Genomic DNA, 27,494 nt, shown 5'->3' with positions numbered 1-27,494 from the left:
AGACTACAAAAGTGCAGATTCGTAGGACAATTTACTGTAGCTTACATCTGATACATAAAATTAATCCGAGAGTTTCTTCCTTCACTAATACAAATGGCAGTAAAACACAGTTTGCACATCCAGAGAGAAGGAAGTTGCTACCATCTTCATTTTCTCCTGTGGGTGGGTGAGTACCTTGCTCCGAGGTGGAGGTCAGGAGAGCTGTTATATCCTAGTGAAATCTAGTGAAGTTGTTATCTTGCTCATTCATGTTTAATGAACTGAAACCTATTGCTAATTACTAACTTTTGGGTTCTGATACATAATGGGAGAAACTCTACAATAAAGAAATAGATATGCAAATTTGCAGGCATCCTTTTACATACAGTTCAATGGACGACAGATTTGAATGTGCAGCTGTACCTACAGAAAAGCTTATTATGCACTTTGGTATGGTTTATGAACTCAACAAGTTACATGAGACTCCTAAAACCCATTGGCTATTGTATAATGTTAGTAAACTGAAAACCCAAACACTCTTAATAATTGTAAATTTCCACATAAGCTGCCTATTGCCCGGAGACATGTACTTCCTGTGTAATGGTTCACACTCCATTGACCTGATTAAATTATGCTGTATTGATTGTGTTTCTGTAATGCTTACAAACAAAACAAAAATCACACCTTTTTATAACTGCAGTTAGTGGGGTTAAAAAATCCTTGAGAATTTCACTTTTTTACCTAAAATTAACAAAGTCTCAATCATACTAGCATGACTTTAAATTCATCCATATAGCATCAATATTCAAAATATAAAGAGCAAATTAAAACATGGGCATTCTGAAAGAAGAAAGATATCAAGAGATGGAGGGAGGAGAGAAAAAGGGGAGAGAAAGAGAATGAAAGAGGGATTAAGATGTCCCAACTCCACACAAGGAAGGAGTACGTACTGCAAACATATAATAATAAAAAACAAAACAAAAACAAAATAAGAAAATCAGTGCAAATAGATTTCAAGCACAATATAAGATTTTTTTCAATGGGACATTTCTTGACTACAGATGTACAGCTTCCTTGAAACTGCAAATAGTACAGCAGTGTTCTGTAATATTCATAATTTTTAACCGAATGAATAAATCAGTGATTCCATGAACAAAATTTCAATTCCACCATGTTTAGTTGGTTTTGCTTGGGATTCCTTATTTTTTTTTAGTTACTTTCTTAGTGTTTTTCATGAACAATAATCAATGCCAAAATATTATGATTTACAAAGGTTTTGGTGAAGCAAAGTTAAAATCCCTCTAAAATTCATGTCTAAAATTTTTTGAAAAATTGTCAAGACACTTCTAAAGTATCAATCATTCACTACAGTTAGAGTCGACAATATGGTGATTCAATATTGATCCATTTTAGGCGATGCAGTGCTGCATATTATTGCTTAGACAACCCCAAATAAGCACCAAAGACTCATCTCCTGCTAAGATAGGCTGACTCATATAGTTTTAAAACATCATCGTACTATATGAAAATAAGTAAAAATACTAGAAAATTAAAACTGATTATGATGAATTCCTTATAAAAGTGAAATGCAGCATCTATACATAAATATCTGTATATAAATACCTACAGGTGCAGATATAAAAACATATGTGCGTTTTACAGTAGGATACATGCTGTGCATATATAATTTATCATTAAATACTAATTAATATTTTATCTTTTAAAATTTTAGGACGGATCTCCACTGTTGCTACCTTCATTGTTATTACTTTGCTATGAGGCTGGCTTTGTACTTACGCTGTAGTCCAGGCTGGCCTTAACTCACAGCAACCCTCCTACCTCAGCCTCCTCAGTGCTGGGATTACAGGTGTGCACACGTAGTTCCTCTGTATTACAGAACATATTGCCCATTTCTAATCTGCACAATTTTAGAGAACAATCAACAAACCTGGTAGTATGGTAATGAATTTGAAATACTTCAATTTGAATCTCAGCTATTCTACATTTTCACATTGATCAAAGGCAATTTAACTATTACGTCTAATAATTCATATATAATGATCATTACATTTTAATGAATCAAAATTCATAGCTAGAAATAAAATGATATTTACTGCTGTATTCTGATAGTTTCTTACTTTTAAGATTTTTGTTTTTGCTTTTGCAATTTCATGTGTCTGCTTAAAATTTAAGGATAATATTTTATGTTATTGTACATTATTTTCACATTTTCTCACTATACCACAATCAGAAAGATGAAGTTAGAATCACTACTTGTTTAAAACATATTTCAAGGGAGCTGGGGATTTAGCTCAGTGGCATAAGTGCCTGCCATGCAAGCAGGCAATCATGAGTTTGATCCCTGGTACTGATAAAAAGGAAAAAGACAATTTCCAAAAATATAAAGTCATCACTGCAAGTTAATATTGTATATCATCTTACAAAATAACTCAATTCTAAATTTTCCTTATGTTGTCATTAAAAAAATACAAATACATTAAAAAGTTTTTAAAGCATATCAAAATCATTGGTGTTAAGCCAACTTAACTTTTTCAACTGATTTTTTTGCATTTTCATCTTTTTCTGATACTCTAAGTTATCTAAATTGAGTTTAACAATGGGGCTGGGGATTTAGCTCAGCGGCATAAGTGCCTGCCTTGCGACTGCGTGGTCGTGAGTTTGATCCCTGGTACCGGTAAAAAATAAATAAATAAATAAATAAATAAATAAATTGTTTATAAACCTTTCACTTACACTGATCAGTATCTAAGCTATTGTTATGTATTCCATGAGGAATCTAAAGATATGACTCAAATCTTCAATCACCCTCATAATTTATTAATTCATATTAAACATAGGGATTACTTTCACAATTTATGTGAATCATTCTCTGGAATTATCCTGAACTCTCAATCCTCAGAAATGTTCTGTTATCTTTTTGTTCTTGTGTAGAAGTTATTCATGGCATTCCGCTATTAAACAAGAAGTTATTGTCAGTTCTCTATAGTTTAAAAAAAAAGACAGAAATATTTTATAAAAATAACTTCAGCAATGTCAGCTAGAATACCATAACTCTGTATCCAAACAATGGTTAGATTTAGAAACACTACAATAAATACATATAAATAGTGTCCAGATGCAAACCACAATAATTACAAAGATTATATAAAAAAATAGAGCTACTAGAGGAAGCATATTTCAAACCAGTTCTTCTGGGATTAGAAGATTGTAGACCTAAAATTCAAACATTTGGAAAATCCTGTACACCTTACAGGCTTACACATGTATCACTGTCATGTGGCCCTGTTTGGTCTGATAAGTTACAATTTGCATTGATTCCTTCAGTCTTGTGCTAAATTGCCAAGAATTTTTGAATTGGAATTTTTTTTAGTAAAACTTTCTGAATATGACTTTCTAGATACTATGGAACTCCCAGCTTTTCCAGCATGTGTGTATGTTAAAAATATTACTCCTTTATAAGGCAATTTTACCTTATGCAAAAAACTAATTATCTGTATTTTGATATTAAGGTAAAATTTTGAATTTTTCAATTCAAATTAAATTTCTATTTACCTACTAAAAATTATTTAGCCCAATGATTATGTTAAATATGGGCTCAGATTTTGGTAAACGAAATATGAACAAAATGGCTGCTTTTGACGCTCGCTCACTTGAATTTTATAGAGGGAGGAAGCATAAAATAAATAAATTATAAAAAAGAACTATTTCTAAAAATTATAAAGAAGCAAAATTTTCTCATCACTTAAATATCGTAGTATATTCAATATTATTTCAGCATAGGAGAAAAGTAATTTAGAAAATCATCATGACAAAGAACAAAGAAAATGATGATTACATTGAGTTTACTTTTGTAATTTGTGATCAATCAGCACAAGAAATTTCCATCTCATATGTTAAAATTATCCTGGGTTGTGACTATTAAAGAAATCAGATTGAGATCTAAAGAGTAGCTCATGCCTATTTTCATGTTGTCAACATGCTCTTTGCTAGTACAACATTTTAAATGAGGCCTCTATAACCCATGGGATATTTTCTACATTCAATTATTTCTCTATTCTCCTCATTGAGGGTGAATTTATTGTTTCTTAGTAAATTATTATTCATAACTACTTCAGTGTTTTGGGGGATATGATGTTTGAATTTAATTGTGCATGCTAGGACTTAATTAACGAAACAGAACCTTATAGAAGGCCTTGACTCCTGTTTCATTAATGACTACTGGAAATGAATGGTATGTTTTCTAAAATCTGGTTGGGATAAGTGTCTATGACTAGAAACTGTCAGAAGGATGTATCTCTGTGATTATGAAAATGAAGATAGCAATGCTATTAAAGTAAAAGCTGAAGATTTAAGAGAAATGGTCACCCTGCACAATTTAGACAATACTAACAAGAAGCAGGAATCATCAATAATGTTCAATCCAGTTTGCAGATGTAAAGACAAAGTTTATGAGTACATAGACTCACATTTTACTTAATGAACATAGTAAAGTTGCTAATTATCTATATCCATTTCTTTATCTGTATCCTTCAAAAAGTGATACTTAAACTAAATACTGCTTCACACTCGTGACTGAAATTCTCCCCAGAAAAGATTAAATTATGAGTCAATTTTCTTGCATGATGCAGAACTCTAGTGGCTGTTGTTTGCATATCTCGTCTTCTATAAAACTTGCAAAAAGACAAACAGAACCTCTAGCAAAAATTTGACAAATCTGATGTTTTAGAGCTCTGTAAATAACTGAAGCTTATAGCAATTTGAAGACTCTTTTTAAAGAAAAATCTGGGTAAAAATATTAGTGTATCCAATTCATATTCCTGCCTAGCTGCCATCATGAAAGCCTTCTTACATAGCAGTTTTGGAATCAGTGTAACCAAAAAAATCAGGATGAGTCACTGGTACAACAAGATGAGTGTGGGGTCCCTGAAAAATTATTGTCAAAGGCCAGGGGTATAGATGCCTACCTGGCATTTGAAAGGTCATGAGTTCTATCCCTGGTACCAAAAAATAAAAGACAAAAAATTACTGTTTAGCTTGCCTGCTATATCTCTTAAAAAGTCACAGCCATCGTCTTTATTTTATTTGACATGAGTCAGAACTCTCTCAGTGAGGAAAGCCCTGTCAAAAACAATCAGAGGCTTCTGTTTTACTTACGAGCAGCCCAGGGCGTGAGGCTATGTGCTACATAAATCGGCCCAAAAGAGATAAAAGAGGTATTGGAAAGATGAGATGTCCATGGTGGGTTGTGAAAATATGATAATATTCTCAAGAAATTAAAAATTTGTTCTTGTAATCATGGCTGTATGTGTCTACAGAAAAGCCTGAGAACCTGAGAAGGACCTGAATTCATGGCTTTGACTCATATTGTAACTCTTGTAACTCTACACATGGAGAAAGTGAGGGGTTGGGTAAAGTTGGAAAGTTCTCACAAAATAATTTAACATTTATCCCAGCACACGTGTGGACTCTTTCTTGAGGAATTATTTTTCTAGCAGTTTAAGGATATTTCTATCTGTTTATTAGCTCACCAGAAAGGCAACTGGTTTGACAATGAAGGATTAACTTTACTGAACTGGTCAAGGAAAATCATTAAACAAATTTAACAGGATTATCAATAAAACCAAGGAAACCCATAGAGTGAGTTTATTTCTATAACTATGATATTACATTAGTGAAACTGACTAATGTCCAAAAAATTATGAGACATGTAAGATTGTTAGAGTATACACAAGAATAGCTAATAGAAACTTTGTCTCATACACTCACATGTTGAACTTACTATACAAGTGTTAAAATAAACATTACGAATTTGAAAAAAAAATTATATCTACTAATTAAAAGAAAATATAGCAAGAAGGATTGTTCAAATAAAATTTCAAAATAGAGAAAAAATAGAAAAGTTTGAAAAATGAATCCAACAATTTACAGGATTTTGAAAGGTCATTACACAATTGAAAAACTGCTAGTATCAACAGAAAATTTAAGCTAGAAGAAGAAAGAATTAGCTAACTTAATGAAGGGCTGAAAAGGCAAACAGAAACACCAAAATGACACAAGGATTTGGAGGCAGATTTATTTATATCAAAGGGCAATAATGGGATCACTCCCAAAATATGAGGACCTGATTTCTAGTTGTCTAGGACTTACATGAAATAAGCAAGCAGGAAATATAGAGGCAAAATGGATTGTCAATTGGGGATTGGTTTATACAATGTGCTTCACAGAGACCAACATTTTCTAAGAGACTGGAGCATCTTGAACAGACACTGGTTGAACCACGCTGGTTGGGGGGAGGGAGGAGTGCCTTTTTGCTTCATTTACCGCCTGTTTTAGTTTCCCTGGAAATTTTTGATGGGAATATAACATGTGATCTTCTGAGACAAGGCCAAACTAGAATTTAGGGTTGTCAGTAATCCTAGGATGGACACTAGTTGAGGTCCCCAAGATTGTATTTTTACAGAGCTTTCCCTAAATTGCTCTATAGCGAGAGTCATAATTTAGGCCTGTCTGTTCTGTAACATTGCCTTGGCAAGGTAGTGATGGAATTAATCTGATCTAGGAGTGTCCATTGTGACTTAGGCACCCATCAAATATTGGTCAAGTGTTTGGCTGATTGTTCTCCATAGAGTTTAAGGAGAAATAAGAAACAGCTATTAGGGCACAGGGAAGCAAGGACTGGGACAAGCATCCTGAAAAGAAAGAAAAATCAGGAGCAATAGGTATGGAGCAGTCATGTGAATGGTGTCCGCAGGCTTTAGTCATACATGCACTGTCTCTTCAGAGTGAGCCTTGAAAGAGCTATCTAGCTAAATTTTCTGGTGGATCTAAGGCTGTGTTTCTGAAACTTGCAGAAGCAATTAATATATACTTTGTTATATATGTGTGCAGAAATGTCTACAGACACACCTGAACTTTTAAATGATTACAAGCCATTTCTGCAGGGTCATATTTTATTTCTCAGTGATCTATCTATACATCTTTAAATGGGGAGAGTGTACTGTAACACATGAGGTCGGGACCGGCCAATGAGAAAGACCATGAAGACTGAGCTGGCTATAGGACTATGGGTGTCAGCACTGTAGTTTGAGTTTGTAGAGAAAATGATAGGGGCAGATCTGGCTCTGATCTTTAGGGTATACTGGGAAAATTTTTTCCAGCTGGAGTTGATGTTTCAGTCAATTAGATCCTCAGAAGAGACTTAGGTTTCAGGACGAGATTATTTTGTGTTGTTGGCATCAGGTCTCCAAACCATAGTTTACTGTGCAAATTATCCTTTCAGGAGAGTTTTGACCAAAATAGTTTTGTCCAAGATGAACACAGCACATCTAACCTGTGGGACTTCATTCTTAACAGAGCTACTTCCATCTGTAATTGAGGTGTTCTCAGCATCTGTCAGGGAGCCCTTCTTTAGAACAGTTCAACCAACACAGCATGTGGCACCTGAACAGTTAGGTTTTGGTCTAGGTTGAGCTTGTTGGCTTTTGTGATCAGAAGGACAGCAGCTGTCAGAGCCAGAGGCAAAGGTAAAAGCTGGAGCATCCACTGGGTGCTTCTAGGGACTGACAGTCTGCGTATGCATCATTAAACCTTTGGGAGGCTGAGACCAAGTAATTTGACTTTTGAGTCCACAACTGGGTTCTTTATATTTGAAGGCAAAGAGGGGCTGGTGACCAGAGCCAGTCAAAGTCAGAAGAGGATATTTATTTAGGTCCAGATAGGTGTACCAGCAGGCCGTGGGTGGCAGACAACTAAGGCAACATACATGGAGATCAATTGCAATGGCACTATTTTTTCTGTGGTACAGTCAGTTTCAATATTAAGTCTGGGACAGTGGACTTGAGCATGAAGGAGTCAGGTTATATCACAGGAGAGGTAGAGTGCACTCAATCAGGTCTAGGAATTTATGTTTGATAAAATGTCCATCAACCTCACAGGATATGCTTTGGCAGAATTTCTTTTCAGTGGAGGCTCCAGTGGGCAACTTCAGTAACTTTAGACATGTTCAGAGGCTTCTCACCTCCTTCTCTAAGGTCCACCAGAAGAGCAGTGCAGTACTGAACTAAGGCTTCATGGCCCTCTGTCACATTGCAGTCCCAGTTTGGATGTTCATGGGATAGGAATGTATTCACCAAGCATCAGGATCAACCATGATGGGGACTTTTGACTACTGAGCTTCTGGCCCCATCTAAAAATAATGTGATATTCTCCAGTACTAAAAAGAGTCAGGAGGAGCTGCTGACAGCAGAGTAGGAGGCTGTTGTGTAGGAAATGGTACTACTTGTGGTGGTGTTATGGTTGGTCAAGCAGCTTAGGGTTGATGAATGTAAGGATGCAGGTCAGACTCAGGGTCCTCTGTTATAACATATGTGTGTCACCTTACAACAAAGGTCAGGGCACAATCAGCCACCACAACCAGTGCTTCCCAGTCTTGGGGCACAGGCAGAGCAGCCTATTGCTTACACTGTCCATTCTACTCACTCACACATTCATTCAACAGGCACTGAGGTTAAACATTCCAGCCCCCCTTCCCTTGAGTGTGGCCTTAACTATGAGGAGCTCCTCTGCTCCAACTGGGCAAGACTCACAGATGACCATCTGAGACACTACTGGAGTCCCACTGGAATCAGACAGCAAGGCAGCCTGACAGACAGACTGGCAGATAGATAGATTGTATCCTCCTCTCTTTGGGGTCTGATGTGTGCTGCTCAAGTGGGAAGCCAGGAATCCTCCTCCAGACATCCAAGGGGACTTCAGAAATCTCAAGGACACACCTTGCTGTTGAGCGCTGAGAGGCTCCTGCTCTATGAGGGCCATCAGTGACTGAAGAGGTAAGTTTCCCCAGTCAGTGCACCAGATGCAACAGCAAATAGAAAAGCTGACAGGACAACCAAGATTTAAAGGCAGATTTATTTATGTATGTAGACTAACAATGAGCAGGACCACTCCCAGAATATCAGGCTCTGATCTCTGGAGGTCTAGGGCCATAAAAATTGTGACAATTTGATTATTTCAAATCACAGAATATTGTTATGTAACATTGCTGGAGGTCATGGTACCGAAAAACAGAGCTTCATGTCTCTACTTTGGAGTATAGAGGAAAATCCTCTTTTTTTCTTCCACCTTCTGGTGTTTGTGGGCATTACTTAGTTACCATTCATCTCTACATGTGTGATTCCATTTTCTTCTGCTCATCTGTTAGCTTTTCTTTTGCATCCCTGATAGGAACACTCTCATTCATTTAAAGCCCACCTGGATATTCTGGAATGATATCATTTCCAAGAGCATCAGCTTAATTACCTCTGCAAAGAGTTCTTTTCCAAATAAGGTAACATTCATAAGTCCCAAGGATTTGAGGTAAATATCTTTTTGGAGGGGGGAACTTTTGGGTCATGACAAATAACATTGGGTCATGACAAATAGCATAATGGAAGTCACGGAAGAAAAGGAGAAAAAATGAAACAAAGAATATTTGAATTATTGTTGAGGTCTTCTTACAATTGCACATCTGATGAATGATATTAATTTCTATCACTAAAATACTTAAACTTCAAGTCAGTTTCATGGAAAGAAAACCATCATTGGGGCTGAGGATTTAGCTCAGCAGCATAAATGCCTGCCTGGAAAGTGTGAGGTCATGAGTTCGATCCCTGGTACCAATAAATAAATAAATAAAATGAAGTTTATTTTTAAAAAAATAAAGAAATTCATCAAAAAGCAAAGGCAGGAGGGTCAGTATTAGTTGGATAAAATGACTGGTCAGTAAAAGGGAACTTCAGTAAGACTGATAACTGACTTGCCAACAGAAACTGATGATTTTAGAAATTTAGATAATGTCAAAAAATTACAAACAAAAATATTATACATGGAAGAATTTTCTTCCAAAATTAAGAAATAATTATAACATACACAAACTGAATTCCTCATTAGTATACTTGTCCCACAAGAAATAATAATGGAAATGAAAAGATAATAGGTAATAGCAGGACTTGTATGAAGAAATTAACACTAGTAGAAGTACATAAATAAATTTAAGAAATATTATATATGTATTATAGATGCTCCAAAGAGTATCTTCAGATTTATTTTTATGTATACTTGATCCACATCTTAAATGGATGTCTATCCATTGATTCAACCAATAGTGGAAAAAATTTTAAAAGATGCATTTGCGCAGATTTTTTCTTGTCACTACTATAAAGTGTGACAAATATCTATGTAGCATTTATATTGTATTAACTATTATAAGTAATCTACAAATAATTTAAAATATGCTCTAAAAACAATTTTAAAAGTGTAAGATGATATGTGAGGCTATATGTAAAAACTGTATGATGTTTTACATTAAGAAATTGAGCATCTGTAGAATTATAATTCCAAGGAATTCAGGAGCTAAGCCCTAACATATAGCTAGGTATAACTATATAATAATCTCTGTGTTTGCAGATTTAGTTCTATGGAGTTTTGTCTCAGGTATAGCTTTGTGAAATGATCACCACAGTCAAGATACAACATCAACTTACCCTCATGTGCCCTCTTGCAATAATTTTATCCCACAATTGCATCCAATCTCTGTCTACATCTCAATTTGTTGAACTTAATCAATTTCAAATTTTAGAGAAGTTTTAGGTTCCCAAAAACCTGAGTTAGAAGGTCAGAGAATCCCGTACCATCACACACAGCCTCCTATATTTTTACTATGAAGCAATACATTTGCTAAAATCAACGAACCTTAAATGGAGCAATACACTTGCTATAATCAACAAACCTTTACTTAACACATGATATTATATGAAGTTTCACTCATAATGTTATACATTCTGTAGATTGTAACAAATATGTATCGATAAGTATCTACCATTTTAGTATCATAGAATACATCTTCAATGCTTTAATTATCCTCTCCCCTGCCTATTTATTCTTCTTTCAAATTTAAGCCTTGATTTCCTTTGAATTTTTAATGTCCTCATGTTTTTCCATTCTCTAGAATATTATAAGGATGGCATCACACAGCATGAGACTTTTAGGTAACCTAAATAAATAATTGACATATATAACAAAATACAACAAAAGATTTAAATGTCATACTAGAAAGTGTCTGTTTAAGATAAAAGAATAAATAACAAAGTAGCATCTAAGGAATCTATCTTTTTAGTAACTATATTAAATGAAAAAAGTTTTCAGTGAAAAGCAGAGAATGAGAGAATATATTTTAAAAATAACATAATCTACATTGCTTTACCATAGCATGTGTATTTACTTCTAAGAATAAAAATAAGATGAAAGTAAACATTTAAACAATAAATATAAGATATCTGAAATGGATATATGCACAAAGGAAAATCTAACTGAACAGGAAAGAGAAATTGACAATTCAAAAATATTTATTAGAGACTAAATTTCCACTTAAGATGAATATAATAACTATGCAAGGAATCAACAAATTTACAGGATACTTCAATAAAAATATAGACCAGCTAGTGTTAGGTGACCAAAATACAACACACTAAACAACAGCAACCCGATGCACGTTCATCTCAAGAGTATATGGAAAATTCTCCATGACAAACATGCTGGGCCATAACACTAGAGTCAATGCAATTAAAGGAGTACAATAATATAAATTATATTTTTTCTCTGCTTAAAGCATAATTAAATTTTGAAAGCAATAAGAAAGAAAATTTGGAAATACATATATTAAATGCATATAACAATATGCGCTAAACAACACATTCCTATATAACAGGAGAAACAATAATTTAAATGAAATTTAGACAATATATTGAGGTGAATATAAACAAAGACATACAAAAACTAACAGAATACATTTAAATAATACTTAGAAGGAAATATACAATGGTATACAAAATCTATATCAAAGCAGAAAAAAATTCATATCAATAGTCTAAATTTCTGCTTTGAGGAACAAAGAAATAGATCAAGTTAAAAGTAAAACAAGGAGAAAAAGTGAAATAATAAAACTTAGGACACAAATAAATAAAATAGATAATGTTTAATCATTGTAGAAATTTTTAAAAATATTAACTTTTAAGATAAAAAATCCTCAGGAATGGAAAAAAAATAAAATAAAACAACCGTGATTTAGACAAAGGAAATAAGAGAGAGCTCAAAGCGCTACAATAAGAAATAAAACAAATGACATATAAACACCCTTACTAACCAGACTAGGTGACTATGTCTTTAATCCCATCACATTGGGAGGACAGGGAAGGGAAATCACAAGTTTGACTAGCTTAGGAAATGTAACAACTTGATGAGAGCCTGTCTCAGAATAAAAATAGAAAGGGAAGTGGACATAGCTCAGTGGTGACTGTCTTCGGTTCAATCTCCAATAACAGAAAAAAACAAAATAATAGCAAAAAATACCACCAAAATAACGTAAACTTATTTCTACTGTCAATATCCACATGCCAAAATTTTATATAACTATATATTAACAATTTCCTAAAATAATTGTCATAATTAGGTCTACTTAGTTCATATATATTTTCGAGTCACTTTTCCAAAGTATGAAATCTTCACCCCCCAACATGAACTCCCTAGAACTATTATAAGACAACAGGCCGGGTATGGTGGCACATGCCTCTGATCCCAGCACTTTGGAGCCTGAGGCAGGAGGACTGCCCTGAGGTCCAGGCCAACCTGGACTACACGTGAGCTCACAAAAATCCTGGCAAAATGTAGACTGTTGTTTTGGCCAGAGTGTAACATATACAACCTCTAAATGAACCTCCAAAAGAATACTCATACCCAAATAAACTATTCTTGGCCTGCCTTGTCTGTTCCCTCTTCTATCATGACGCTGATCTTCCAAACTCCAAATAGAGCTATCAATCTATTTCTGAATATAACCTTCCAGAATTTCTCCAGCAAAGAAATCTTTGAATACTACTGAATACTACTTTCAAAGGATTTTTCACCAGATGGCCAGGTACATACAGTCACACTAAGAGCTGCTTTTCTAGTATCAATTTTCTGCATTAGTCAACAGTATTATAACACCAACAATTTAAAAGACGAGAGGTTTTTTTTTTTTTTGTTTTTTTTTTTTTTTTTTTTTTTTTTGGTCATAGTTTCTTTGTCTTGAAATTATGGTTTATTGGCTGCAAGACAGAAAGTGTTAAGATTTGACAATCCAATTGCATCTAAGAAGAAGAGAGAGAAAGGAAGAAGAAAGTACCCTTCCAACTCATGTGCCATCGACCTCTTCTAAACCAAGCCCCATTTGCAATAACTTTTCAATGAACTAACCCTGATGAGTGTAACACCCCACAATCCATTTATATTCCAATGTACTCCCCTTTGTAATGAGACTTTTTTTGCGGGGGTGGGGGTGCTGGGATCATACTCATGACCTTGCACTTGCCAGGCAGGAGCTTATGCCACTGAGCAAATCCCCAGCCCCTGAAATGAGACTTTTGATAGATACAGTTTTAAACCATAACAAAACACAATTGTGTAACTTGTAGTTTTCCATGAGTTTTCATTTATTTAATATGCATCTATTTTATTCATGTTGTAGCATCCAAAAACATTTGGAAAGTAATGTTTAAGAAGGTAAACAGTTTATTCTATGTCAACATGGTAAAGATGTATATTTAAAAATGTGTACAGTTTGTATAAAGGTAGAAAAATGCATACATGGTTCAAGTTATTAAACCTACAGAAGTATAAATAAATGATAAAATAGTCCATAATAATGACATTAAATTAAGATTCATGACAACTGGCTATGAAAACACAATGTAAGAAAAGCTACTGCTGTTGTTTGGAAGATATATGCTTAATCACTTGTAAATTTTTACTGAATTTGACATATATATGCTTGTAAAACCTATACATGAGGGGCTGGGGATTTAGCTCAGCGGCATAAGCGCCTGCCTTGTAAGCAGGCAGTCGTGAGTTCGATCCCCGGTACCGATAAAAATGAAAAAGACAAAAAAAAAAAAAAAAAAAAAAAAAAAAGCACATGACTAAACCTTCTTGGAAATATTGTAGTTAAGAAATACTTAAAATATTCTATATCAAAGATAGAAAAAAAGAGACAGACAAAAGGAATCAAGAGTGAATGGAAGGGTAGAGGGAGGGAGAGAAACACAGTATGCATGCGCACACACGCACAGACCAGCCTGAATTTAAATCTTCTGCCTCTGTCCCCCCACCACCTGGCTAAGCTATGTGCAAGTTGATGACCTGATAGGAATCAATGGAACAAAAATATGACTCTTCAGTATCAAAAGAGAGCTGTGAAATGTCATTTGAATAGATGTGCAGCAGAAACATTAATATAAAACATATTAATCCCACTGCCTAGTATTCTGTCATCTGTCCTTGAAAAGGTTTAATATCTGAATATTCTGGGTAGACATATGAATAAAGACAGTGAAACTTTAATCTATTTGTAAATATTATCTAGTAAGAGATACTAGGTAAGTAGTAGCCTGAGAGAGCACTTCTTTGGTATTAAAGAACCACAATACAAGGACATTTTATATAACATTTGTATTCCAAAATTATATGTAGTTACAATACGGCATATTTATGCTATTAATGTAATTATAAGTTTTCAGGTTAACCAGCAAATTTGTTTAATTAATGTAATTAGAACAAAAGCTATAAAAACATTTATTCAATGCACAAATATTTATCCAATATCTACTGGGACTGTACTTAGTTGGACAGTGGAAATTCGAAGGGAGAAAAAGAAACAAAGCAAAGAATAAAGGAAAGAGAAAAGGAGATAGAAGGAGAAAGGAGAAGGAAGAACAGAAAGAGGGCAGGAGGTGGAAGGACAGGAGCAGGAGGAGCTGGTCTGTTTTGTTTCACTTTGTTTTGCTTTTTTTTTTTTTTTTCTATAGGAATTCACAAAACAATAAGGGAGCAATCCCTGGTTTTATCAAGTGCCTACTTAGTGTCTAGCACTAGGAGAGATTAAAGGACAGGGGCTCCAACTCCAGGAATAGAAAACTGAAGGTTGAAGAATTATTAATTATATCTGGGAGAGAAAGAGCTCAAAGATTTATGGAAACCTGATCCCAATGAATGTGTATCACACAAGAGTGAATCTTCTCAAGATAACTGTCCACAAATAATATATACGGATACATATTACTTTAGGCTATGTTCCATTCAGTGATAAATTTCTGTTTCCTTACACACTGATGTCATCAAAGGTGCATCAATAAGTAATGTGTTAGCAGTTGGGGAAGGCAAGTATCAATTTCCTAGTTACCTGTTTCTGATTAAATTCCTACTTTTCAATTTTTATTAATTTTATCACATTTCCCTACAAACTTCTATGATATTGCTTATCCAGACAGTTTCTATTCACTTGTAGACAGCTATAGTTTCCGGTAGTTTCAAGGAGTCTCAACAGTGCTGCCTTCTGTGAGTACTCATGAGTACCCACATAAGTACACACACACACACACACACACACACACACACACACACAAACACCAAAGAGCATTCATCCTGATAATTCATATGTGACCATTCCATATTTTACACACGTCCTTAGCTAAAGAAGTCAAGTAAAGGTGCACATGTTACAAACTGAAGGATCTTTGACACACGTAGTTGTACATTGCTGTTTCTCAGACCCCTTCCAATAAACAGCCTCACTGGGTGCAAGCTCATGAGATATGGCCTCCAGTGATGACTACAGGCATAATCACATGACCTGCTCTAGCGAGCGTGAAACTAGCAAATGTGGAAAATGGGAACATAGTGAGGTCTTTAATGATGGTGGTTTGTTTCATCTATGCAGATGTGAGGATGCCATAGACACAGGTACTAGAAGAAGAGGCTTCGCCTCAGCTTTTCCAGATTTACCCTTACACACTTGGCCACCAGGAAAATGCAGCTGCCAGGTGAGTCCAAGACCAGTGGACTAAAGAGAGTCATGGAAAATAATCATTTACTCATCACTAACCTTTGGAGCAATTTGTATATGATGTCTGTGGAGAAATGAGGCACTTTAATCACTATCTACCAGGGTATTATTGGGCAACACTGACTTTTAGATTTTCCTCATTTATAAAATCAGGAGCATAATAATTGTGTAGATCTTACTATTTAATGCTCACTGCACTTAATCTTCATACAATCAAATATATAGCACTGTCTGTAGAAAATAAAACGTAAGAAAGATAATCAAATGGAACTAAAGTCACAAATATCTATTGAAAAAATATTTTTTCTCTATCTCCCTCTCCCTCTCTGTCTGTCTTTGTCTCTCTCTGTCTCTCTATGTGTCTCTCTCTCTGTCTCTCTGTCTCTCTCTCTGTCTCTGTCTCTCTCTCTCTCTCTCTCTCTCTCTCTCTCTCTCTCTCTCTCTCTCCATAAGTGACCTATTTGTTGTGAGGTTGAGATATATCAAGTGAATTTTCATGTGACCAATACTTTTGGTCAGTGGTTGAACTGATCTTTCTAGCTTCTTGTGCTTCTGTGCTTTTGCTAAAGGAAACTTTCTCTCCTGTAAAATCCTACCTTATTCTATTATACTCTGGAGGGCAGTCCATCTGCTTGTGCTACTTTACTACATAACTAGCTCCACTTAAGAGACTAAAAGAACATAAATCTAGAAACACAGATCCCTACTTGTCAAGACCATATAATACTTCTCCTGTTCAGTAATTATGCATGATAAACATCCTGATTATAACACATTTCATCTACTGAGGTGATCCACTAACATACACATAATCTTGGTTACTGACATAACTAGGCTACACACAGCTTCTTAATGTGCTATTTCCTGTACAGAGAGACTTCTTTTTATCTCTTTCAAGATTGTTCAAATGGTGGTGCCTTGCATACTGAGAGCACCATTTGCATTCAATTAAAATTTGAGTCCTCAAGCCCTCAAAACTAATTTACTCCAAACAAGTTTGCTTCTCTTTCAGTTGTTGATTGAAAGCAAACATTTTAAGGCTCCACAGATTTATTATTGACAAATTATGAAAATTATATTTCTAAATCATTTTAACTCTAGATTTTCTCTAAGTAGCCTTACCCACATTTTAATGAACAATTTTTTCATCAGAGCATCCTAAATCAAGCTTCATGAAAGTCTTCAAAGTGAATTCATATCCAAATTAACAAAATATAATAACATTGTGTTTATTTATACCATAGAAACAAGAGCTGGAGTTGTCAAGGCAAAAACCTACCCTTTCTGTATATTTGAAAAACTAGGTGATATTTCTTTAAAAGATGTCAAAAATATTGGCAAGTGATAGTCCTGCATGGATGTGTGACACATATGAAAAAAGAACAAAGCTATTTTCCATTAAGTGAGAATATTTAAGAATACGTTAAAGAAAATGATTGATACATGTACATTTCAGGGTACTTAGCATCCTGAAATTATACAGCTGTTAAGATGATGCACTGTATGGTTAGGGCAACTAGCAACTCAGATTTTCAATAAAAATGTGACAGAAAATCTTATAATTTTGAACACTATATCTGAGTTTAAAGGAAATGGATAATAGCCTCTTCTGGGAAAACTGAAAACTCATAGTCTATGTAATGAGATTTTAGCAAATATTACATGCAAGATCTTGTCCTCTTCCTTCATATCTTTTTACTCCCCAGGAGACAATTCCATTTGCATGCATAGGAGGCCAGCCTTGTTCCCTCCAGGATTCTGGCGGATTTGCATTCTGACTTGCTCTTCTCTTGCCAGGAAAGACTCATCACATCCACTTATCCCTTATATGATGTCTCTAGATCCAAAAGAAGGAAAATAAAATTGAAAAAATAACTACACGTTTTGAAATAATATTCTCATGATGTTGTTTCTTGATCTATCCTTGAAATTGCTTCCTTAAAAGTATGCCTCCTTGAAAATATAACAATTGTATCTACTATTTAAAGATATATCTGTGTACCTACTTATTTTTATCATATTCAGAATAATATTGTTCAAATTATTTTACCTTTCTTTAGTTTTCCATATCCTTGAAGATAAGAATCATTCTATATAGCCATTATTCATTTATTATATATTTTATAGTTGTAAATAAAAAGTGTGCTCACAAATTCTCCTAAAATGCATTTTTGCTAAGCAATATTATTCATCAGTACACACTAACAGTTCAAGTGAATAAACATCTAAAAGAAAAATAAAAAATACGAATATACATATAAATATACAAACATACATACATGCATACATATATACATACAGTGTATGTATAAAAGTATATAAGTGCAAACATAGTACTCATTTGTGTTTTGTGATTTTGTTTCTCCCATGAAATCCAGGAAGCAAAACAAGTATTTCTGTCTGTTTCACCAAAAAAAGGAAATAATGCCTTCAAGGTACTTAATTTGACTTTTCTATGTTAGAAAAGTACACACATTCATATGTGTCCATACACAATTTTTCTGATGTTTTTTCTCTCTCTCTCTCTCTCTCTCTCTCTCTCTCTCTCCCTCTCTCTCTCTCTCTCTCTCTTCCCCCAGCTTTTCCTCTGTAGTTTCTGTTTCAAGAAAGACTTTATCATGCAGTCACTCATTTATTCAACCAACATTCAAAATAGATCATGCAATCTGTCCAATTGCACCATATAGGGACACTCCACCGCTCATCACTGTTACAGCCTCCTTCTCTGCCCTCTCAGGAGACTGCAGGTTCAGTGAAATTCATTGTAGGCCAAGATGAGGAGACTGACAATGAAATTAGTTAAGAAAGTCTCCAGGTGCCTTTAGATGAGCAATGAAAGTTAAACAGTTTCTGAATCCCTGCCATCTTGTACCTGAATCTTGCCACACAGCTTTCTGGCCTCTTCCTTGTAGGCCGAAAACATCTTTATCTATCAAGCAATCAGGGAAATAAAACTGGAATATTTAAGTGATTATAAATTGATCACAAATCATGTTTCATGTATTCTGCTTTATAAGGATAACTAAAGTTAAGATGACTTACTAAATTTTTTATGATTCCAAATAGTGATAACATTGTTAATTCTAGAAGACAGAAGAACTTTTTGTAGTCTTGATTAAATTAGATTAATATTAACCATCAGATGAAGGCAGTTTTTTACAGGACCACATTCCTTTTACTACTCTATAGAGCACAAGAGCTATAGAATAAGTTTGATATAGAATATAGCATCAGTTATATGTGGTGGACTTACCTAATATGCCCAAAGAAAATAAACAGAAGTAAACATGCTGTTTAACTTTATTAAGATACTTAGTAAACAGTGTTAAAGAATGACGACCCTGTAATACTTTCATTCTCTTGAATGGTTTTACACTGTCTTTTTATGTTTGATAGTATAGTATATCAAGGTATACTCAAATATTTCAAGGAAAGAGACACTATGGTAGCTACTGTTATGTCGGATCGTCCTGTGGTGAAACACTATGTTGCTTAAATTGTTCTGTTCTGACCTGTGTTGTTATGTTCTATTTCACCTTAATCTTTTTAAAATAAAAAAAAAAATTAAAATTTAAAAATAATGAAACACAAAGAATGACGACCCTTTATGGCTGCCTCTGAAGACACTGTGGAAACAGAAATTTATGCAGGCTCAGAATTCAGGGAAATCCAGGTTTTCAATAATCTTTTATCCAATAGTGTGGATATTCAACTACCAGGTGTCAGTATCCCAATTTCTCTCAGCTTAGGTCTTGACTTTGCTAGACGTACCTGCCAACACTTAGAACTAGGACACTCCAGAATGATGAAAACACGAGGAAACAGACTTTTAGAGATTCATTTGTAAAAAATTCTTTGAAGAGAGCTCTAATACAAGGATGAGTACAAACTCTGTAAAGAATACAAGAGTAATCAGTCAAACAAAGAGTTCTCTGTAGACGCCACCAGGAGCTCTGGATCCAGTACAATTTTGCGGCATTGCTGGCATTGAACCAAGAAAGGCAGTCCTTAATACTTTGCACTGTCCTTGGGAAGGGAGATCTGGATGAAAAAGTTAGTATTCATTTTGTCAATAATTCCACGGGGACTCACCGTGAGAACACTGAGCTGCCAACCCTAACAGCAACTGAGAGAAGAAGACGTGTGCTTCTATCTACAGGGAAGTGAGAGGTATGTTAACAGCACAGTCTTCAATTATTTCTTATTAGTCTTATTAATTGTTTTAGGTTGTAATAGCTATGATTATTTCACCATAAAGCACATCATAGGAAATAGAATTATAAAAAAGTCAATGTACCTTTAATGAATTTATGTGGCCATCTATTATATAATTCAAAATGTTCAAATACATTTTTACTGATCAGTCTATTAAGATAACTTCAATAACTAAATGGGACAAAGTTCATATATAATCTGTAGATTATACCTGAAGAACAAGAATGACTACTTAAGCAAAACCAAACTCTTCTCTAATAATTTAGATGTGTTTAAACATCTCCATTCTAGTAAATGATATTACTCAATCTGTAATTTCTTCCTCGTAGTTTGTCATTGAAGATTTACCATGGTATGAATGAAGTTCCATTTCTTTACATGGTTCTATCTATTTTCAACGAGTACATGCTGTTATTTTCTTGTAAAAACATTTTTCCTTGATCTTGTTAACACCCTCTAGTAGTGGCATTTGACTTCTGCCAGTAAAACACATTTTTTGATAAAGCTATCAGCTGAGCACTTTCCAGAGGACCTTCTCACTTTTGCTAGAAAACAAAATTTAGAAAAGAAGGCATAGTGAATAATTTTACTCAAGTGTCAGGCATGATTGTCTTTCAAAATCATGGTAGCAATTCCAAACACAGTTAAAGATTAACTCCGAGGAAGAATCGGAAATGGCTTAGGTTTTCAAGGTACAGAGCAAGGCAAAAGTCAGGTCAGAAGCTTCTCTAGAGTAACAGCAATCCTGTGACCCTGCTTACTCATTCTGCCAGTAAAGAGTTTATCTTTAAATCTTGAACTAATGACTCATTTAAACTCTGGAATACATACTCCAGTCTTTGTTGCTATCAGTTGTGACAAAATAATTGACTTTGTGTCTTTATATAATTATGCAAAGTGCTGTCAGTTTACAAATCAAAGACACCAGGAAAAATAAATTTTGCATATGTTCAAATTTTTACAATTTTACTAATTTTTACTGCAGCATATATGAAGGGATGTGTTGATAATAAAGATTATGTTGCCAGTTTAGTTAAAAAGAAAGTTTTTACAATGGAAATAAATGCTGAGTAACTTATTATCAAAGGAACAAAAGTGATAAAACATTTTTTGGTTTTTTATATTTTATAATTCATGTACAAAACGCAGTTAGAGGGCCTCTAATTCTCTAGTAATGATAATTGTAATTCATTTTATTCAAAGGAAGAAGTGAGTGATTTTAATGTGATTACTTCATTGACACTGAATCTCTTTTCATAAATTCTGCAAATTAAAAACAATAGTGATGGTGAGTTCAGGAAAAGATGGAGTCTCCCATTCCTCAGTCCTTCCTGTTATCATTAAAACATTCTGGAAATAATAAATCAGCACAAGAATACGAAAAGGAAGAAGAAAGAATAAGCCAACTAGAGAGATGCAGGGGTCACATTCTGGATTCTCAGTTGCTTCCTGTATATCTTGGTCAGGGACTTTGGAAGCCTCAGTGGAGACTCAACCTGCAGAAACCAAAATGGTGACACAGGATTCCATCCATGAAGCATTTTTGAACAGAATTATAGAAATTATATAAAAGCTATATAAACAAAATGTCATGATGGCATACTTCTTCACCTTCATTGTGCTAGTAAATACAACTACACAGGAGACAAAACTACGGAACTGAACAGACACGTGCACTGACACACAAGCAAGTACCCGCAAAGCTAAGGAAGTGTGAGAAAGTCAGGCTGAGCCTTTCAGTACAGACATGGGGCTGTCACAGTGTACCCCAGTTCTCAGTGCTGCATCTTTCAGGAAGATCAAGTAAAACACGTAGTGTGCATTTTTACTATTTGTTATAATTCCATGTGAATCCAGAATAACTTTAATTTTAAAAGAGGTTTTACTGTGTTTAGTAAGAAAAATTGAAATTAAGCCTATAAAGTAAAACAGTGTTTAAAAAAACCTAGTCTATAACCTCTCAGCAGACTAAACACTTTCAGTTACAAAAACCTTATTGCATTTTTAAATATACTGAATCTTCTCTAAACCTGTTTCTTTTTTCAGCATTATTTCTTACACCTTAAAGATGAAAAATTCCAAAAATACACTAAGTTGTCTTTCTATTAATAGATTTTTTAAAAAAAAAAGTTTTCCAGATCCTTCATCTTATCTTAACAAGATAGGACACTCTGATTCTTTGCTGTATTGGTCACTTTCCCTTGAATATTACTTATCTTGTTTTGAGAGTATGAATTTCAAAATAATATCTGACATCAATGGCCAATTAAAATTGTAGAAGAAAACATTCATCATCCTTAGCTATAGAAATGGAGTTTATCCACTATTAAAGAGAGCTTGAAAACTAATTTTAAAAGTAAGAACAGAATGAATAAGCTGTGGAACAGCTATGAGCCATCTAATACACCTGTAATAAGAATTCCCGAGGTACAAAGAAAATAAAAAACAATTTGAGACAGATGGTTGAAAATGTTCAAAATTTGATAAATTTATAAGCATGTAGATCCAGCAACCCATGCACAAGAAATATAAAACCCAATCATGAAAAACCTGAACAATATCGCAAGGCACATCATGGGAAACTACTCAAAACTAATGATGAGACATTCTCAAGTGCAATCAGATAAAAGACACTTTACTTAAACTGGAAAAAAAAAAAACAAAGATATTAGTAGGTTTATTACTAGAAGCAAAGTAAGTAAATGGCACAATGTGGAAATGCTAGTTTCTTTCACCATTTATTGAAAGAATATTTGAGCTATTTAGAATTCTATCATGTTGAAACTATTTTTCAAGAAAAATTTGTCTTAAATATAAAAGCGATAATAGTTCCTGTGCTACAGACCAATACCATAAGAAATGTAAGAGAGATTTCTTCAGGCAGTAGAAAGATGATATCATACTAAAATATAAATCAGATCCAGATAATGTATAGAAAGAGAAATGTTGACTGCACTCATAATTATATCAGATATATTGGTTATTATAAAAAATTTACTTACATTAGAATTAACAGTGACAATGCAGCATGTGGCTTATTTGCATTTATGTAAAACGTGTGACAACAATTACATACCAGTTGAGAGAAAGCAAATTGAAATATTGCAAAATTCTTATAGATGTGATCATAACATTTAGTGTTTATATTAAAAATTATAGTAAACTATGCATTACTATTAACCCCCCTCAAAGTATCTCCACTGGCTTAGAATCTACTTATCCAATCATTCTTGAACTTTTTGAAGCAGACCTTAAGCTCCTCTTTTGTCAGTCTCTTTATGTGTGGTGTCAGTGGTACCTTGATGACCCAAATTGATTTAAAATGTTTAATTTTCATTGTCGTTTGGGTTTGGGGAAGAGCCAGAAGCCACACAGTGTGGATGTGGTCAGACCAACCACATTTTTATGATTCTGGCTTTCCCTCTGGTATTCAACAGCATCATTGATTTTTTAATTCATAGAGACCATCATGAAATTGGACTTCAAGAACTGCCTGAGAAAGACACAGAATCATGGGATAGGTATGTTTGAAACTAAGGAGAGTATTTTCATAAATACTAATGTCATTTTGGCTTTTGCTGAAATAATATTTTATTCTAGCACACCATAATTTTTGAGTAACTACTATTCATAAAGTAGTACAGAAGAAATAGATGAGTTTAATATTGTTCATTTAAAAAAATGCAATGGTAGTTTAAAATTCTAAGTCCAAATGGTTCTGCAGGTTAATTCAATAAAGTATCTAAGGAGTCATCATGCCAGGAGACATTACAGTCCCAGACTTCAAATTGTAAAACTTCAGTGACAAAAACAACTTGGTACAGACATACACGTGCACAGAAATAAAAAATACATGTGGATCAATAGAACAGAATAGAGGATACAAAAACAACGCTAGGCACATTCATCTATCTGATCTTTGAGAAAGAAGCCATAAATATAAGCTAGATGAAAGAAAACTTCTTTAATAAATAGTTCTGGGACATCTACCTATCCACATGCAAAGGATTTAATCTAAACCTCTATCTCTCACCATGTGCTAAACTAAGATAAAAATGGATTGAAGATCATAGTACTAAAACAGAAATAATCTTTTTGGATGATAAAATAGAAAAAAAATCTTCAAAATATGGGCAAAGTCCTTCTGAACAGAACCATAATAGTACAAGAAATAAAATCAGAATAAATAAATGGAATTATGTCGAGTTTAAAAGCTTCTGCATAGCAAAGGAAACAACCAACAGAATAAGAAATCCTACAGATTGTATAAAGAGTTTCCAGCTGAAGCATAATATAGGACTAATATAAACTCTAAAAATACTTGACATCCAAAATAAAAGACAATTAAATAGAGACAACTGAAATGAATGTATAAATCTCAGAACAAGAGGTACAAATGCACAATCCATGAAAAAATATTTGTTGTCTCTGGCCAATAAAGAAATACATATTAAAGTAACACTGAGATTCCTTCTTACTCACAAAGAATGACAATCATGAAGAAATCAAATAATAAATTCTGGAGGGCTTCAAGGAAAAAGGGGCCCTTCTACAATGTTGTTGGGAATTTCAGTGTGGGAAGTCATATGGAAGTTACTCAAAATATTTAAAACAGAAATTCCATCCAACACAACTATTTTCCTTGTAGGTATTTTCCTGAAAGAGTTAAAGACATCATACTGCAGTGACATGTGCCTATTGCTATGTTGTAGATCTATAATGCTCCCCTCAAGGCCTTAAGTGCTGCCTGGTGGGATTTTGGAGGTAAACGTATCATAAGTGTGTGATACTGGATCTTGGTTGTTTGATAACAGGATTCGCTCACTGATTGGATTAGTGTAGTTCTGGATGTGGTTGAATGAATTTATTAAAGAAAAAAGGCCCACTCTGGAGGTGACTGGCACCAAGATTGTAGCCTCAATAGAATAAAATGTAGAAGGCAGGCTTGCTCTTTCCTGCTTCCTGTCTGCCCTGCCATGAACTGTTTCAGCTCCACCACACCCATGTGCCATGTCACCCTGCCTTCAACCCAGCCAATTACAGGCTAAAGCCATTACACACTGTTAGCAAAGTAAACCTTTCCTCCTTTAACTTGTGGGTGTCTGGTGATTTTTCCAGCACAGAAAAAGTAACTAAGAGCACCTATAAATATAGCCGTACAACTCATAATAGCTAAATCTTGGAAAAGGGCTATATGTCTTAATAGAAGTAAGGAAAAAGAAATGTGGTATTCCTATACAATTGATTGCACACACTTTGCCATAAAGTAGGCTACATAATTTCCTTACTTCTACTAAGAAGTCTGTGCATAATTTTTTATAGAAGCTTAATATAATTATAGAAATTCAAGAGAAGTCAAGATTTCCATTAGTAACAATATGGATACATAAACTGTGACATGTCCAGACAATGATCACTATGTATCAATAAAATAGCTATGAGATCTGTGGATTCATATTGCTAAATATAGAAATCTGTTTTTTATATATGTCTATATATAGATGTATATCTACATTTATATTTCAACTTTAGGACATTGTGGAACATTCAGAAGTATGAATTTAAACAGGAAAAAGATCAGCCACTGTTCATGGTCAGGGGGATATAGAGATAAACAGGTGGACTAAAGGGCACTTTTAAGACTAAAAATTTCCAAGTGATGCTGTAACAATGGAAACATTTGTCCAAACTCACAAAATGTACAATGCTGAGAGTTCACTGTAATACACAAGGTGTTGGAAATAATTCTGTGCCACTGTAAGTTCAACAGCGGCAGCAAATGCACCGCTCCAGTGCAGAATGCGCACAGTGGCAGAGGCCGTGCATGGCAGAGGGGGCCGAGGAGCTCACCTTCATGCTCGGTTTCACTGTGAATCTAAAACTACTGTGAAAATAATCTACAAAATGAATAAAATACCTCCAAATATATTTAATTTGTCCTAGAAACCCAAATAGAAAACTGTAAAATATTCTGAAAGAAGTTAGTCTTAAAATTATTGAATATTCTATTGATTAGAAATATCAATATTATTAATATGAGTTTGTTCAATTGAATGCAATGAATCCTAGAAAGATTTTATTCTTGTAGAAACTGTCAATCTGATTTTTAAATTTATACAGAAAACAATGTAGTAATTCAGTTTTGAATGAAGTTTAGCTTTTATATTTATAAATACAAACTATTTTATATTTATAAATATGAAAGACAAAAATCATCATAAAGTCAGGTCTCATTTTTGTGCAATTAAAGCCAAATAGAGCAGTCGGTCAATGTAGTTCTGTAAATGAACAACTGATGTGTGATCTTACAGATTATGACCTCACAGAGTGAGGACAAAATGATGCTTGTTTATTTGCTTGGTTTGGAAATTGAACTCAAGGTTTCCCTATTAAGCACCATTCTCAGCACTCTTTTAAAAAATCATGTTTTCAGAGAGGGTCTTGTCAGTCATTAAGTCAGTCAATCTGTGCCTGAACCTGCTGTGCTCTTGCCTCAGCCTCCCAGATTACAGGAATGTCTCACCACATTCAACTCAAAATGATCTCTTTAACATAAATTTGAAGGCTAAATATACACATACACATATATATGAAAATTTACATAAAATTAAATAAAAATAGTGACAAAAATGTATATTATCTAAATATATAAAGCTCAAAAATGTGTAACACTAATTTCTAGTATCAGAAGTAAGGATTATTGTACAACTTTGCACTGATCAATATATGACAGCGAGTGCCTTTCTGGTCTCTGAGGTGCTCATAATGTTAGGTGTCTGTGTTTGTCAGTGCTGACAAGAGAAGCAGATTTAATGCAAGACATACAAAGTTGTAAGACCTTACAGGATGGCTTATCATGGTCGCCCACAGAGTCAGGGGTGGAAGAGTGCTAAAGGTCTGGCTGTGCACAGGAGGGGGGCGGGCAAGGGACCCAGTCAAAGGCCCAGATGCAGTGTCTGGTGGAGCCCATGCCATAGGGTCTGCACTAGAAGACCTAAGGGAGACAATGTCCAAGGTGAGAGTGAAGACGGGAACTTCTCTGAGGAAGACAGAAGCAAGCCTTTCTGCCTTCTTTCCCCTTTATACCATTCTGGTGACAATCCTCCCTAGGGTGGGTCTCCACATGCAGAACTATGCTGAGCCAGTTTGAGCCAGTTTAGTTGGGCATTTCTTATTCAAATTGACACAATCAATCAATCTTCACAGTGTCTTGTTTTTTTTTTTTTTTTTTTTTTTTTTTTTTTTTTTTTTTTTGTCTTTTTGACGCAGGTCTAGCTAGGCAGTTTATGCTGACCTTGAGCTCACTTTGTAGCTCAGGCTGCTCTCCTAACTCACAATGATCTTCCTGCCTCAGTCTTCCAAGTGC

General features: G+C 34.4%; 1 long non-coding RNA gene across 2 annotated transcripts in view; it reads left to right on the top strand.

Moving 5' to 3' along the window:
• Positions 1–19,944: 19,944 nt before the first annotated feature.
• Positions 19,945–27,494, top strand: part of LOC134474064 (uncharacterized) — a 42,997-nt gene continuing 35,447 nt past the window's right edge. For both annotated transcript variants that reach the window (XR_010044653.1, XR_010044652.1), the window contains exons 1-2: positions 19,945–20,083; positions 23,590–23,649. This is a non-coding gene — a long non-coding RNA (uncharacterized LOC134474064). The remainder of the gene's footprint in view (positions 20,084–23,589; positions 23,650–27,494) is intronic.

This window comes from Cavia porcellus, unplaced genomic scaffold, assembly GCF_034190915.1.
Source record: "Cavia porcellus strain 051 isolate PalLab524CR breed Dunkin Hartley unplaced genomic scaffold, mCavPor4.1 scaffold_30, whole genome shotgun sequence".
NCBI classification, from domain to species: Eukaryota; Metazoa; Chordata; class Mammalia; order Rodentia; family Caviidae; genus Cavia; species Cavia porcellus.
The sequence above is the reverse complement of the archived record's forward strand: the minus strand, read 5'-3'. Positions and strand labels throughout refer to the sequence as shown.